Source organism: Neovison vison, chromosome 1 (genome assembly GCF_020171115.1).
Source record: "Neovison vison isolate M4711 chromosome 1, ASM_NN_V1, whole genome shotgun sequence".
Taxonomy (NCBI): Eukaryota; Metazoa; Chordata; class Mammalia; order Carnivora; family Mustelidae; genus Neogale; species Neogale vison.
Genome location: NC_058091.1, coordinates 265,540,589 through 265,558,275, shown reverse-complemented (window position 1 = coordinate 265,558,275; position 17,687 = coordinate 265,540,589).

Here is a 17,687-nt window from a genome sequence, read left to right as displayed (position 1 = left end):
AAATCTTTGTCTTTGGCTCTTTTTACCAAGGCCTACTTCCCTAAATAATATTCTCATGTATATTTGAATCAGGCCTCCCCCCTTTTTCTCCTAACTTAAACCCAGTCAACACTCAATTTTTTGCACTAACGGAGAGAATAATTTATAGTTAATATTGGAATATATTCTATAATGGGTGTTTTCTAAAGACATACTTCCCCAATTACCTTCAGCTGAAGGCAGAAGAGTGGCATGAAATGGACAGCAGCTTAGGTTTCTGAATGTCTGTCATTTTATAATACATACTGTATACAGCATCTATCTACCATATGACCTTGTGATGACAACTTGTTTCTCCAGGATCCTCAGCATCTTTCCCTTTCAGGATATTCATGAATATTTAGAGAAATGTGTTGTACTGAAAAGAGGGAACTTAATCTATTAATTATGCATGTATTAACTTGATTATTATCCCCAGCATGTACCACAGAACCTGGCACATAGTAGATGTTCAATAAAGTTTATTGAGTGAAAGAAACTTTTGCCCCTGCCACTGACTAGGTGTAAAATCTGTGGTAAGACACCTCACTTCTGAATCTCCATTTTTTCCCTTGCTAAATGGGAATTATAACCTTCCCTAACTAATAATAACAATGGCAACTAAAACTTCTAGAGCACCTACTTTATGTCAGGCATAAGACTATGAACTTTTCTGGCTTCATCTCACTTGTTCCATACAGCAGGTTTGTGCAGTAGGCATTATAATCTGCTTTATTTATAGATGAGAAAATGGAGGCCCCAAGGATTTAAATAACCTGTCCCATCTGGAGAACCACTGAGTGAGAAGTTCTGACAATATTCTTAGATCTTCAGATTTCATACCTACTAACAAGGCTTTTCATTCTGTGAACACATTGATGCTGATGAGAGCTGGATGATGAGATGTCTGCCCAAGGTCATCTAGAAGCCCTTCAGAGGGAAAAGATCAGCAGGATAAAGTTCAGGTATGGAGAATTAGGAATGTCTCCTTTAGGCAGTCAAGGTAGGCAGAGAGATTAAAAAAAAAAAAATTGTGTCACCTGAGTTGAGTAAAACACATGCAAAGGAATTAAGAAAGAAAGAAAAGTAAGTAGTAATTACAGATGAGGAGAAAGAAAGCAAAAAAAAAAAAAAAAAAAAAAAAAAAAAAGCAAGGCAGGAAACACCAAGGAGGCACCATGGTTAGTGGCACAGATTATGTGCAAATCTCCATTCTTTTACCATATTATCTGGGACCTTGAACAAGTTTCAGAACTCCTTTAAACCTTAATTTTCTTATTTAAGACATGGGTAATTATAGCACTGACCTCCCCCTGTGGTTGCAGGTGGGATGAGATGAAGCGGGTAAAGCACTTAGCCCAAGGCTGGAGGCTTAGGAAGTACTCAGTACATATTAGTTAATTATTAGATGGTGGAATGCTGTGCATTAACTATTGACTATGCTTAGACATGTGAAGTGAAAGCACACTTCTCTGTGCCCATTTGTGCATGTCCTTCTTCATCTGACAGTGATGTGAATTTTTTGGAGTGATATTTTGAGTCATTCCCCATTGGTTTCTGGTAATGATGCAGCCTAATATAAAAGTTATCTCTCAGGATCACATCACTGTTATGTGACAGTTGGTGACAATGGATTAAATTAGATGATGGTGATGTCTTAGCTCCAGAAGCATCTAAGAACATTGGTGCTGCATAGTTTAGACTAAGCAATGGTTCAACCTACCACTTTTCCTGCACCTCTCCACCCTACCTCTTTCTCCTCTTTTAGTTTCCATTTCTTCCATCTACCCTCCTTCTCTCCTTTGAATTTCTGTCTGAGGGATTTAGCTGACTGGATCCTGAATCCAAATATGTATTATAGAAACAGAGATAGGAACAGATAAAAATTCTGCTTAGAGGTAAGACTGTAAGAAAGTAAAGCAGATATGCAGGATAATCTGAAGAGTAAAGAAGAACGAATGATATACCTCCAAATATCAAGTCTCTAAGAATAAAAATCAGTGAGAGAAACCTCATGTCTTACACATGAAGGTCTTTGTGTGTACAACCTAAATGTCATCATTTCTTCAGCATCAAGTACATATTTCAGTAGTCAACTAACACAGCCTGATCTCCCATCATACACAGCTGTAGAAAATCAGTTTCTTTTCCCCATTTGTTGAAAGGAGTTCTGCAAATCCTCTGGGAATGACATTGATGTCCATTCAGATTATCTCTTGTTTTCTATCACTCTGTGCCTTATTCCTCTGATGATTGTCTCTCTCTGCATTGTGGACCCCTTTCTAGCCTACTTCTCTCCACCCATGAACCAAACATCATTTTCCCCATGAGCATGGCTGAAAAGAGGTTTTGGTATTTAACCAAACTTTACTAAAGGCTTAAGCACAACATATAGGAATTTAAATGCAGAAATGGAAAACTTTAATCTTTTCAACTGGACATCAAATATTATAGTTCCTGGGGTCCATGGACTTCAGCTATTCTCAGGGGCTGCCCAAGTGAACCTCCTCCTCTACCTTGGCCTGCCACAATTTGCAGATATATACATGTAACCCCCTTTTTTTCCTTGGTCCTGCCCATTGCCCTCTAAACAGAGGGAAAAGACCCTAAGAATAAAAATAATTCATGTGGCATTTACTCTACCACCGGTGAACACTGACTTCCAGCTCTTCATATCCCCACTTTTTCCTTCCAGTATAGGTACTCACCAGGACTTTGAAAAACCAAGATGTTTCAATGACATATTTCCACCCCTACCCAAACAAGAGAAATATGATCTTTAACATCAAATTTAAGGCTTCATGCGAGTCACACAAAGACTTAATAAAGTTTGACATTTAATTTCTTTTTTTAAGGCTTCAATCTGAGATCCATTTCTCAGGTTGGGCTCAAGGTCAGTGTAACTGGCATTCCTTCCCAATGGAAAGCCAAGAAGGGGGAAGGCTTTTTCAAGTCTGCATGACCGTGATAGGGAGCATTGACACCAGAACTCAGATCTTTCTATCCCTTTTCAGAAAAAACCCTGAGTGTCTCAGATTTATTCTTCCAAAAATAATATAATACTACAACTATGCCTTTTTATTTTCTTTTGGGGAGGGTACAATGCAGCCCTAATAAGAAATCACGAGACCACATTAAGTAGAATACTTGAATTACCCTTTCCTGATGTTCATTAGTTCCTTCATAGGGGCTTGAGGAGATAAACAAGAGATCTGAAGAGACTAAACGGTTTTCCACATATACAGCTCTGAGCCAAATACTGCTTTTTGTTCATGTGATGCCATTCAACTTATTTTTATCTAGTGCCTCTTACACAAAGTGTTTCAAATGTTTTACAGTGAAAGAGCTAAGAAAGAAAATGAAGGTGGTTGACAAATTAGGAGTAGTTACTTCTGGGGAAACAGAACAAAAAGGCAAAGCAATTTGTAGAGAGGGAGAGAAACAAAGACCCTGAATAATGGACAGGTTTGGAATGCTGTTATGGTAGGAGTTGACTCATATAATATTTAGGGAAGCTAAAAGGAAAAATGTCTAAAAATGTCAGAAAAAATACTTATAATTTTTATGTGGTTTGGGTGTGATTAAAAGTAATCTGATTCTTATCTCACAGAACAAGTAGAAGTTTCTATGAGAAAGGTGGAAGTTGAGAAGGAATAGAAATATGTTCATGAAAGTGACTCCTTTAAAGAGCAAAGTCAATGATAATGCCCAGTGAAGAATTTGAACAGGTCAGGGGTAGAGTCAATGCTTGGTGTTTCTGGACAGCAATTTATATGGTATTTGGGGCTAGAGCAAATATAGGCTATAGAGTTTGCATATTTACCCATCCAGAACTCAAAAAAAGAAGGATCCATGAAAAGAAGCATAGCTCAATCAATTTCAGAGCTTGAGTGGCTTAAAACCCACACTCTATCAGGTAGAGAGAGGCCCATTCTGAAGACTTTACACACTTACTGGTTCTGTTGGTCCATTTGCTACTCTAAGGCACTTGCGGATATAAAGAAAAAGCAGACACTGCCAGATCCACCTGGACCTTGCTTCATTTACCTGGAGAGAGTGATTTTTATATTTTAATGGGAGAGTACTGGGTAAAGGTTTTTTGGAGGTCAGTTACTACGTCGTCGGGTCTTTTCCATTTTTCTCTAAACTTCACCACCTTCTTGCCTGCACCTTACCAATGAGAACTGAGAGAGGATGAGTAACCACCTGAATCTACATATGCTAGTGATTGGTTTAGCTCAGAACAATTAGGGCATTGTTGGAGGACTCTGTTAACAATTTTAACTAACAAGATACAATGAGTGGTTTGTTGTTGTTGTTGTTGTTTGTTTTTTTTTGTTTGTTTGTTTGTTTTTGTTTTTTTTTATATGCAGCTGGAGTTTGGTCCTGGAACTTACTCTTTTCATCTGTAGATAATATGCCATGAAAAGTGCCAGAGTATAAAAGTCAGAAGACTTTCATCTAGTTCTGTTTCTGTCGCATATGATTTATGTAGTTTTGAGCAAGTTACTTAACCTTTCTGAGCCTTCTTTCTCTTATCTGTAAAATGAATTTTGCTTATATAGAATGGTATGGAGGTTAGATTTTGCAGTGTCAGTCAAAACCTTTGGCTGTGATTCACTTCTATATGTAGCTATTGGCCTGACTTGGCCAATAGTACATTTCTGTTCTTTTATTCTAATGAATATCTAGTTAATATAATGTTTCTCAATTTAGATGCATAAATAAGAAATGTTTAAGCTAACAATAGCAAGAAATAGAAACTGACTCAATCTAAGTTACTATAGCAAGGTGTATTGTAAGGGTCATGGGTATCTCACAAAATTTAGTAAGTACAGTCACACTCCATGAGAACGGCTGTCAAGAATTCAGTAATTTTCTCTTCCTTTTTTCCTTACCTCTCAACACTTCTTTCTTCTACTCATCTGCTTAATTCATTTTTCAAAAAATTTTTGGGCGCCTGGGTGGCTCAGTCATTAAGCGTCTGCCTTTGGCTCAAGTCATGATCCCAGCTTCCTGGAATTGAGGCCCGCATCCGGCTCCCTGCTCAGCAGGAAGCCTGCTTCTCCCTCTCCCACTCCCCCTGCTTGTGTTCCCTCTCTTGCTGTGTCTCTCTCTCTGCCAAATAAATAAAAACTTTTTAAAGACCAACTTTTCTGTCCACTCATCTGCATACATATACATAGCTGTCTATTGAGGAACCTGAAGCCACTAAAGTCTATGTGTCTCTACATTCTGGCTGTCCTGGGTTAACTACATCAATCTCTGTGTCTCAGTTTCCAAGTCCAAAGAGAAGGAATGTGATGGACTCAGGTTAGTTCAAATGTGAACCTCAGAGTTCAATCAGTTGTAGATAGAGGCTCTGGGTCAATGGTGGGTAAGCTGGCTTTTCTAACCTATGATGGGACACTTTTTAAAAGAAGAGGTATGAATGAGAAAGAAAGGATTGTCATCAATACTTGAGGTAGGCACGGTAGCTTTCTTGTGAGAAATTCAAAATATTCTACACTGAGTACTTCTCTACAATCAAATGCTCCTTTGAGACTCAGGATTAAGAAATAAGGTAAAGTAAATTACTTTTCCCAGTGTTATGCAGATATAACTGGATCTAATTAGGCCATTGAGAAGAGATCTAAGGTCATTATGGACCATAATAAGATATTTAGGATAACAAATATTATCCTTTAACTGTATAGCACATGCTACTTCCATGCCTTACAAACATTCTCTCCTCCCACCACCCCGGTAACTTCCACAGCTATAATCTTCTATTATGTTGAAAATTTTCCTTTTGGTTACTAGAACCTCACAAACCAGAGGACTTAAAAGGCTGAAATGTGGTTTGACAATTTCTTCTGACACCTGTAAAGAAATCACTGCCCTGACTTTGATTTAATCAACAAAGAGCATTAAACTCCTAACATTTAAATAGATAAGTGAATGATTCTTTAAGGATCATAAAATTCCTTTGTCTCCATTGGCAAATCCATTATTTAAAATAGGGCAATCACCATAGTGTTTAAAAGTTAAGTTCTGCCCCCGGACATGGGCTTCTAGCCAAGACTGAGCAAAGTGCAATAACTTCGAAAAGGCTAATAACTGTGAAATGTTATTACATTATTTGGACATTTCTCTGAGAGAGAGAGTAATAGCAGTGACTTAATGTGTGAACTGCCAGGCTACAGAAGCAAATGGAACTGGATTTCTATCCATCAGTAACTCATTCAATTGCCCCAATTAGAAAGCTCATCATGATCTACAGGATCTTGGATTGCCCCACCAAACTGACTTTCTACATACTACTGCTTTCCTTGCTAGATTTCCTGACTTTTCTTTTTTTTTTTTTTAACTTGAAAGAGTTAAAACTGAAAGGATTGATTCTCTGAAATATTTAGAAAGAGAAAAAAAAGGAAAAAGAAAGTTTGGGTTACTATTCTGAAAGAGAAAGGTAAGAATGAGCAGCATCATGAGGTGCGATAATAGACATCTTTTGGGTCAATAACTCAACCCCATTTTCTCAGACAGTTGTTGGAAATGATGTCCTGACTAAATCTGTCTGGGCCAAAGAGGAAACCTGAGCAAGGCAAGCCCATCACATTCTCTCTTGAGAGAGTTTGGAAATAGTATTCAAAGATATTGGTTAGATTACTTTAGTATTTGAACTTGGAGGACATTTAAACTTGGCAGCTGTGAGTGGTCCTTTTAAATTATGTTTACAGAGCAGCAGAAAATGCGAGGAAAAGAGAAGAATGAGACAGGAATATAAAACGAGAGAGAGAGAGGTAGATTTATAAGTGTGCAGAAAAAGAGAAAATGAGTCTGACTGCTTCCTGATAGCTTTTCCTGTTCTAATTCATTGTAAAGCATTTCTTGAGAAGTGAGACATAACCCTGAAATCTCAACAAGAACAAATCCTAAACTATTTATATGTGAGTTAATTTAAGTGGGCTCCTATTACTTATAACCCAAGTAACTCTGGATAAGACAGTTGAGAACAAGTTTATAAACTGATGAGAATGAAGAAAGACTGAGAGATAAGACAATTTGTTGAAGAAACCTTTCCCAAAGTTCCCAGATTGTAATGCTTCATTTATTTTGTTTGTTTTTGAAGTGCAAGGCTTACAAATTCCACTTTTAGAAGATAGAAGGTTGAATGAAATAATTCTTTGAGTTTCCTTTTACTAATATGATCCTAATCAAGATACTAATTTGGGAGGAAAACATTAAAGTGACAATACTTTTTTTTTTCAAAATTAATATTTGAATAAAGCAAACCTCTTCCTCGGTAACCATTTCAAGTCAGAAGGTGAGAAACTACCTCAAAATGGAGCCAAAGCTCTTAATCACAGCAACAATGGCCCCAGAAAGGTATTCATTTCACCCAGACCACTTTTGCAGGAATATGTCCTATAAAAATCAAAGCAGCCTGGTATTGGCATAAAAACAGATACATAGATCAATGAAACAGAATGTAAAGCCCAGAAATAAAGCCTCTCATTTATGGTAAATTAAATTTTGACAAAGAGGATAAGAGTGTACATTAGGGAAAGTATAGTCTTTTTAATAAATGGTGCTGGGAAACTAGTCATATGCAAAAGAATGAAACTGAGCTCCTCTCTGAGAAAATACAAGAAAGTCAACTGAAAATGGATTAAAGACTTGAATGTAAGAATTAAAACCAAAAAATCTCTAGAAGAAAACATAGGTGTAAACTCTTTGACATTGGTCTTGGCAATGATTTTTTTTTTTTTTTTAATGACATCAAAAGCAAAGACAACAAAGGCAAAAACAAACAAGCAGGACTACATCAAACTAAAAAGTTTTGGTGCAAGAAAGGAAACCATAAATAACATTAAAATACAACCTGTGAAATGGGAGAAATATTTGCAAACAACATATTTAGTAAGGGGCCCAAATCCAAAATATATTTTAAAAAAAAACTGATATAATTCAATTGCAAAAAATCAAATAACAATTTAAAAACGTGCTATAAATCTAAATAGATATTTTTCCAATGAAGGTATACAAATGGTAATAGCACATGAAAAGGTGCTCAACATCATTAGTTATCAGGGAAATAGAAATCAAAACCAGATACCACCTCTCACCTGTTAAAATGGCTATTATCAAAAAGACAAGAGATAATAAATGCTGGTGAGAATATAGAGAAAAGGGAACACTTGTACTCTTGTAAACTGGCAAAGCCACTATGGTAAACAGTATGCTGCTTCTTCAAGAAATTAAAAATAGAACTACCAAAAGATCCAGCAATTTCACTTCTGGGTGTACAGCTAAAGGAAACGAGATATCAAGGCAATATCTGTATTTCCATGTTCATAGCAACATTATTAACAAAACCAAAGTATGGAAACAACCTAAATATTCATTGACAAATGACTTGATAAAGAAAATTTGCTTTAAAAAAGAAAGGAATCCTGTCATTTATGACAATATGGATAAACCTGAAGGATAAAATGATAAATAATGCCAGACAGAGGAAGACAAATAGTGAGTATTGCACGATATCACTTAAACATAGAATCTTAAAAAAAAAAGAAAGAAAAAGAAAAAAGAAAAGAAAGAAAGAAAGAGTCAAACTCCTAGAAACACAGAATAGAAAAGTGGATGGCAGGGGAGGAAGTTGGAGGAAAGATGAAGACTGATAAAAGTATAAAAACTTTCGAGGGAGGAGTCAAGATGGCAGAGAAGTAGCAGGCTGAGACTAGTTCAGGTAGCAGGAGATCAGCTAGATAGCTTATCTAAAGATTGCAAACACCTACAAATCCAACGGGAGATCGAAGAGAAGAAGAACAGCAATTCTAGAGATGGAAAATCAACCATGTTCTGAAAGGTAGGACTGGCCGAGAAGTGAATCCAAAGCGACTGGAAGATAGACTGCAGGGGAAGGGGCCGGCTCCCGGCAAGCAGCGGAGCAACGGAGCACAAAATCAGGACTTTTAAAAGTCTGTTCCCCTGAGGGACGTTGCTCCAGAGGCTAAACCGGGGTGAAACCCACATGGGGTCAGTGTGGCCTCAGGTCCCGCAGGGTCACAGAAGTATCAGGGGTGTCTGGGTGTCGCAGAGCTTGCAGATATTAGAACGGGGAAGCTGGCTACAGAGACAGAGCCGAGGAATGAGCTCTCAGCTCGGGCTTACCTTGAACCGGTTGCAGGCTCTGTGAGCTTGGAGTGCAGCCGGAGGCCAGGGAGGCAGGAGTGATTGGGCACTGTTCTCTGAGGGCGCACTGAGGAGTGGGGCCCCAAGCTCTTGGCTCCTCTGGGCGGGAGACTTGGAGGCCGCCATTTTCATTCCCATCCTCTGGAACTCTATGGAAAGCTTTCAGGGAACAAAAGCTCCCGAAAGCAAACCCAAGCAGATTACTCAGCCCAGCCCCTAGTAAGGGCAGTACAATTCTGCCTGGGGCAAAGACACTTGAAAATCTCTACAACAGGCCCCTCCCCCAGAAGATCAACAAGAAATCCAGCCAGGACCAAGTTCACCTACCAAAAAGTGCAGGTTCAATACCAAGGGGAGCAGCGGAATTCCAGAGGAGGAGAAAGCAAAGCACGGAATCATGGCTTTCTCCCCATGATTCTTTAGTTTTGCAGTTAATTTAATTGTCTTTCTTTTCTTTTTCAATTTTTTTTTCTTTTGCTGCTTATTTTTTTTAACTTTTACCCTGTTCTTTTGTTAATGTTTTTTAACTAGTTTATCTAATACATATATATATTTTTTCTTTATCATTTTCTTTTTTTAATTGTTTCTTTTTTTTTTCTTTTTTCTGAACCTCTTTTTATCCCCTTCTTCCCCACATGATTTGGGATCTCTTCTGATTTGGTTAAAGCATATTTTCCTGGGGTCTTTGCCACCCTTTTAGTATTTTAGTTGCTCCTTCATATACTCTTATCTAGACAAAATGACAAGGCAGAAAAATTCACCACAAAAAAAAAAAAAAAGAATAAGAGGCAGTACTGAAGGCTAGGGACCAAATCAATACAGACATTGGTAACAGGTCAGATCTAGAGTTCAGAATGACGATTCTCAAGGTTCTAGCCAGGCTTGAAAAAGGCATGGAAGATATTAGAGAAATCCTCTTGGGAGATATAAAAGCCCTTTCTGGAGAAATAAAAGAACTAAAATCTAACCAAGTTGAAATCAAAAAAGCTATTAATGAGGTGCAATCAAAAATGGAGGTTCTCACTGCTAGGATAAATGAGGCAGAAGAAAGAATTAGCGATATAGAAGACCAATGACAGAGAATAAAGAAGGTGAACAAAAGAGAGACAAGCAGCTGCTGGACAACGAGGGGAGAATTCGAGAGATAAGTGACACCATAAGATGAAAAAACATAAGAATAATTGGGACTCCAGAAGAAGAAGAAAGAGAGAGGGGAGCAGAAGGTATATTGGAGAGGATTATTGGAGAGAATTTCCCTAATATGGCAAAGGGAACAAGCATCAAAATCCAGGAGGTGCAGAGAAACCCCCCCTCAAAATCAATAGGAATAGGTCCATACCCCCTCACCTAATAGTAAAATTTACAAGTCTTAGTGACAAAGAGAAAACCCTGAAAGCAGCCTGGGACAAGAAGTCTATAACATACAATCGTAAAAATATTAGATTGGCAACAGACTTATCCACAGAGACCTGGCAGGCGAGAAAGAACTGGCATGATATATTCAGAGCACTAAACGAGAAAAACATGCAGCCAAGAATACTATATCCAGCTAAGCTATCATTGAAAATAGAAGGAGAGATAAACAGCTTCCAGGACAAACAAAAATTGAAAGAATTTGCAAACAACAAGCCAGATCTATAGGAAATATTGAAAGGGGTGCTCTAAGCAAAGAGAGAACCTAAAAGTAGTAGATCAGAAAGGAACAGAGACAATATACAGTAACAGTCACCTTACAAGCAATACAATGGCACTAAATTCATATCTCTCAATAGTTACCCTTAATGTTAGTGGGCTAAATGCCCCAATCAAAAGACACAGGGTATCAGAATGGATAAAAAAAAAAACAAAACCCATCTATATGTTGCCTACAAGAAACCCATTTTAAACCCAAAGACACTTCCAGATTTAAAGTGAGGGGTTGGAAAACAATTTACCATGCTAATGGACATCAGAAGAAAGCTTTGGTGGCAATCCTTATATCGATTTTAAGCCAAAGACTATAATAAGAGATGAGGAAGGACACTACATCATACTCAAAGGATTTGTCCAACAAGAAGATCTAACAGTTTTAAATATCTATGCCCCTAACAGGGGAGCAGCCATGTTATTAAACCAATTAATAACAAAATCAAAGAAACACATCAACAATAATACAATAATAGTAAGGGACTTTAACACTCCCCTCACTGAAATGGGCAGATCATCCAAGCAAAAGGTCAACAAGGAAATAAAGGCCTTAAATGACACTCTGGACCAGATGGACATCACAGATAAGTTCAGAACATTTCATCCCAAAGCAACAGAATACACATTCTTCTCTAGTGCATATGGAACATTCTCCAGAATAGATCACATCCTGGGTCCTAAATCAGGTCTCAACTGGTATCAAAAGATTGGGATCATTCCCTGCATATTTTCAGACAACAATGCTCTGAAGCTAGAACTCCATCACAAAAGGAAATTTGGAAAGAACCCAAATACAAGGAGACTAAACAGCATCCTTCTAAAGAATGAATGGGTCAACCAGGAAACTAAAGAAGAATTGAAAAAATTCAGGGAAACAAACGATAATGAAAACACAATGGTTCAAAACCTGTGGGACACAACAAAGGCAGCTCCGAGAGGAAAATATATAGTGGTACAAGCCTTTCTTAAGAAACAAGAAAGGTCTCAGGTACACAACCTAACCCTACACCTAAAGGAGCTGGAGAAAGAACAAGAAAGAAACCCTAAGTCCAGCAGGAGAAGAGAAATCATAAAGATCAGAGCAGAAATCAATGAAATAGAAACAAACAAACAACAACAAAAAAATAGAACAAATCAACAAAACTAGGAGCTGGTTCTTTGAAAGAATTCATAAGATTGATAAACCCCTGGCCAGACTTATCAAAAAGAAAAGTGAAAGGACACAAATAAATAAAATCATGAACGAAAGAGGAGAGATCACAACTAATACAAAAGAAATACAAACGATTATAAGAACATACCATGCGCAACTCTACGCCAACAAATTTGACAATCTGGAAGACATGGATGCATTCCTAGAGACATATAAACTACCACAACTGAACCAGGAAGAAATAGAAAACCTGAACAGGCCCATAACCAGTAAGGAGATTGAAACAGTCATCAAAAATCTCCAAACAAACAAAAGCCCAGGGCCAGATGGCTTCCTGGGGAAATTCTACCAAACATTTTTCTTTTCTAAAGATTTTATTTATTTATTTGACAGATAGAGATCACAAGTAGGCAGAGAGGCAGGCAGAGAGAGAGAGGAGGGAGCAGGCTCCCTGCTGAGCAGAGAGCCCAATGTGGGACTCGATCCCAGGACCCTGAGACCATGACCTGAGCCCAAGGCAGCGGCCTAACCCACTGAGCCACCCAGGCGCCCTCTACCAAACATTTAAGGAAGAACTAGTTCCTATTCTCCTGAAACTGTTCCAAAAAATAGAAATGGAAGGAAAACTTCCAAACTCATTTTATGAGGCCAGCATCACCTTGATCCCAAAACCAGACAAAGATCCCATCAAAAAAGAGAACTACAGACCAATATCCTTGATGAACACAGATGTGAAAATTCTCACCAAAATACTAGCCAATATGATTCAACAGTACATTAAAAGGATTATTCACCACAACCAAGTGGGATTTATTCCAGGGCTGCAAGGTTGGTTCAACATCCGCAGATCAATCAATGTGATACAAAACATTAATAAAAGAAAGAACAAGAACCATATGATACTCTCAAGAGATGCTGAAAAAGCATTTGACAAATTACAGCATCCCTTCCTGATCAAAACTCTTCAAAGTGTAGGGAAAGAGGGCACATACCTCAATATTATCAAAGCCATCTATGAAAAACCCACCACAAATATCATTCTCAATGGAGAAAAACTGAAAGCTTTTCCGCTAAGGTCAGGAACATGGCAGGGATGTCCATTATCACCACTGCTATTCAACATATACTAGAAGTCCCAGCCTCAGCAATCAGACAACAAAAGGAAATTAAAGGCATCCAAATCGGCAAAGAAGAAGTCAAACTATCACTCTTCGCAGATGATATGATACTGTATGTGGAAAACCCAAGTGACTCCACTCCAAATCTGCTAGAACTTGTACAGGAATTCAGTAAAGTGTCAGGATATAAAATCAATGCACAGAAATCAGTTGCATTTCTCTACACCAACAACAAGACAAAAGAAAAAGAAATTAAGGAGTCAATCCCATTTATAATTGCACCCAAAACCATAAGATACCTAGGAATAAACCTAACCAAAGAGGCAAAGAATCTCTACTCAGAAAACTATAAAGTACTCATGAAAGAAATTGAGGAAGACACAAAGAAATGGAAAAATGTTCCATGCTCCTGGAATGGAAGAATAAATATGCCAAAGTTGGTGGCATTACAATTCCGGACTTCAAGCTCTATTACAAAGCTGTCATCATCAAGACAGCATGGTACTGGCACAAAAACAGACACATAGATCAATGGAACAGAGTAGAGAGCCCAGAAATAGACCCTCAACTCTATGGTCAACTCATCTTTGAAAAAGCAGGAAAGAATGTCCAATGGAAAAAAGATAGCCTCTTCAATAAATGGTGTTGGGAAAATTGGACAGCCTCATGCAGAAAAATGAAATTGGACCATTTCCTTACACCACACACAAAAATAGACTCAAAGTGGATGAAGGACCTCAATGTGAGAAAGGAATCCATCAAAATCCTTGAGGAGAACAGGCAGCAACCTCTTTGACCTCAGCCGCAGCAACATTTTCCTAGGAACATTGCCAAAGACAACAGAAGCCAGGGCAAAAATGAACTATTGGGATTTCATCAAGATCAAAAGCATTTGCACAGCAAAGGAAACAGTTAACAAAACCAAAAGACAGCTGACAGAATGGGAGAAGATATTTGCAAACGACATATCAGATAAAGGGCTAGTGTTCAAAATCTATAAAGAACTTAGCAAACTCAACACCCAAAGAACAAATAATCCAATCAAGAAGTGGGCAGAGGACATGAACAGACATTTCTGCAAAGACATCCAGATGGCCAACAGACACATGAAAAAGTGCTCCATATCACTCGGCATCAGGGAAATACAAATCAAAACCACAATGAGATATCACCTCATACCAGTCAGAATGGCTAAAATTAACAAGTCAGGAAATGACAGATGCTGGCGAGGATGCGGAGAAAGGGGAACCCTCCTACACTGTTGGTGGGAATTCAAGTTGGTGCAACCACTCTGGAAAACAGCATGGAGGTTCCTCAAAATGTTGAAAATAGAACTACCCTATGACCCAGCAATTGCACTACTGGGTATTTACCCTAAAGATTCAAACGTAGTGATCCGAAGGGGTGTGTGCACCCAAATGTTTATAGCAGCAATGTCTACAATAGTGAAACTATGGAAAGAACCTAGAAGTCCATCAACAGATGAATGGATCAAGAAGGTGTGGTATATATACACAATGGAATACTATGCAGCCATCAAAAGAAATGAAATCTTGCCATTTGCGACGCGTGGATCGAACTAGAGGGTGTCATGCTTAGCGAAATAAGTCAACCAGAGAAAGACAACTATCATATGATCTCCCTGATATGAGGAAGTGGTGATGCAACATGGGGGGTTAAGGGGGTAGGAGAAGAATAAATGAAACAAGATGCGATTGGGAGGGAGACAAACCATAAGTGACTCTTAATCTCTCAGAACAAACAGGGTTGTTGGGGGGAGGGGGGTTGGGAGAAGGGGGGTGGGGTTATGGACATTGGGGAGGGTATGTGCTATGGCGAGTGCTGTGAAGTGTGTAAACCTGGCAATTCACAGACCTGTACCCCTGGGGATAAAAATATATTTTATGTTTATAAAAATACAAATTAAAAAAATAAAAAAATGTTAAAAAATTTTTTAAAAAGTATAAAAACTTTCAATTATAAACTGAGTAAATATAATAATATAAACTGAGGATATCATGTATAACAGGGTGTCTATAGATAACACTATATTGTAGAATTTAAATTTGTTAAGAGACCCGACCTTATGCATTCTCACAAAAGAAGGTACAAAATAAGTAAAATAAAAGGTGCTTTTTGGGAAAAAAAAAAATGATGTGCCAAATGTCTCCTGGGGAGTGGGGGAAGAGGGTGGGAATTGCCCCAAATCAAAAATTACTGCTTTCAGTTTGCAAAGAATGCTTTAAATGTTTGAGGCTGCTCTCTTTCTTTCTCTTTAAAATAACTTGCACAGTTCTTGCATAGCTCTATGAGGAGGTAGGGTGAATATGACTGTCACCATTTTATAGAAGAGGCTCTGTGAGACTAAAAGGAGATGAGATCCAGTGACATACGTAGTTTTTCTTCTATTTAGCGCCTCCTACCACGAAGTAAAACACATAAGGTTTTCTGTGTAGTGTTAACTAACTTTAATAATCTTTAAGACATGTCTTTTTTTCACTCCTGGATCATCCAGCTCTCAAGGTCTCCCATACCTGAAGTCTTCTTTACTCATGCAGGGTAGGCATTTTACTATCCATGTTATAGATGAGAAAAATGAGGCTAGTCAGAGGAAATGACTTGGCTCAAACAGGAAGTTACTTATAGTGTCTACTCATTGAATGATTCTCTGAATTTTAAGAAAGGAATGACACTTTTTTTTTTTTTTTTTTAGTTTATCCCTATTAGTATCTAATAGTGTCTGGCATATAATAGGTACTCTATAAATATGGAAGGAAGGAAATGAGAGAGGGAAGGAGGAAATTGAGATTGAAACCAAGGTCAATCTGATTTCAAAAGTTACTCTCTCAGGCTTCATTCTGTCTTGCAATGTAAATCTCCCTGAGGATTGTTGGCTAGATCCCCATGACCTAGGAGGCCATTTCTGATTGAATGAGGTTCAAGAATGGAGGGGATGAAGGCAGGAGGAAAGAAGCTACCTGGAAGTCCTCCACTTGGCCTACTAGCCAAAGGGGTTGCACAGCCTGTTCAATGGAGGAGGTCCAATTACAGAGTGAATTATCATTTGCGTTTAGAATAAGATATATTCCATTCAAATTGCAAATGAGATTTATAGCAAATTACTGACTCCATTTCATTGATGAGTAGCTTGAGACTTTTTTCTTGAGGACTCCATTTTAAATACAGTGAGATACATGGAAAGGTTATGCCTTCTAGACCATCTTTATCTCAAACTGTTGCTTGCAAACATATTTCTCCATCTTCTTTTCTGATAGATTCTCACTGCTGCTGAGGCCAGCTGCTCACACAATATGCTTGTAGCAGCTTTTCTGGCAGGCTCTTTCTCAGAAAGCCGGTCTTGTTTATGGGCTTTCCAGATGACTGCATGCTCTAAAGCTCACCCAGGCTTCAGAATCAGAGCAATACATATCCCTGCAGGTATGCATAGTCCAGGGTCAGTCAAAATTAGTGGGATAAAAAGCTGGGTTATGACATTCATAGTTCCATGTTAACACAGGAATGACAACATTAGCAGCAGAAGTAACAACATCTTGGTAAATTCACTTAAAATGCTTAAAAACTGCAAACCGTTGCTAAAGACCACAGAGTTAGTTGGCAGAATCATGGGGTGTTGCAAATCACGGTAGAATTCAGGTTTTTTGTAGCCCAACCTCTCTGACCAATGAAAATAGACTCAAGCCTAATCAGCTCAAGCACAGAAAAGGAATTTATTGACTCATATAAATGAGAGGTCCTGGGCTTATGTAATAGCTAGATGTAGCACTAACAATCTCATCAGGATTCTTTCTCTTTTTCTTTTCTCTGTTTGAAAAAGGAAAAGCACTTTTTCTCAAATTGCATATCATTCTCCCCAAAAGGACTCCACATGGCCTGTGGGTGACATGGCTACCTTGGTACAAATCATTGAGTTTAGGAGGATTGGTTAATTGCTTCAAAAAGTCCATTCTGGAGTTGGGTAATGTGGGATACCTTGATTGGCAGTTCCACCTGGATGTATGAAATAAGGCTTCTAATGAGCCCATTCATTTGCTTATTCAAAGGAAGAAAGTGAAGAGGTTGAGTTGGATTTCATTCCTTCCTATGAATAGGATAAGTATTTCAGAGCTTCCATTTAGCACCAGGGGTCCATCTTTAATTATTTTCTTCTACTTCTGTCATGCAAAGCAAGATATTCCCCTGCCCTCCCCTGTGCTTGTTACACAAAGGTAGAAGCTTATTTATTATTGTTTTGTTTACTCCTAGAGCCCACTCATTAAGGATAGAGGCTTCTTTTTTATTGGAGCAACAGACCTTCTGTTCCCCAGTGAAAGAAATGTTAGTAACACAAAAATTAAGATAATTTGAGACTAAGGGCTTGTTTCTTCTATTTTTTATCGTGTTATCTGACTAGAGGAAAAAGAATTGAGCTGTGTTCTTGTGCTTTGTTTTGTTTTGTTTTAAATCTCTCAGGTGAATAAAACCATAAACAGACCACTGAGTAGTCTCACATTAAACAAATAAAAGCTACTTGTTAC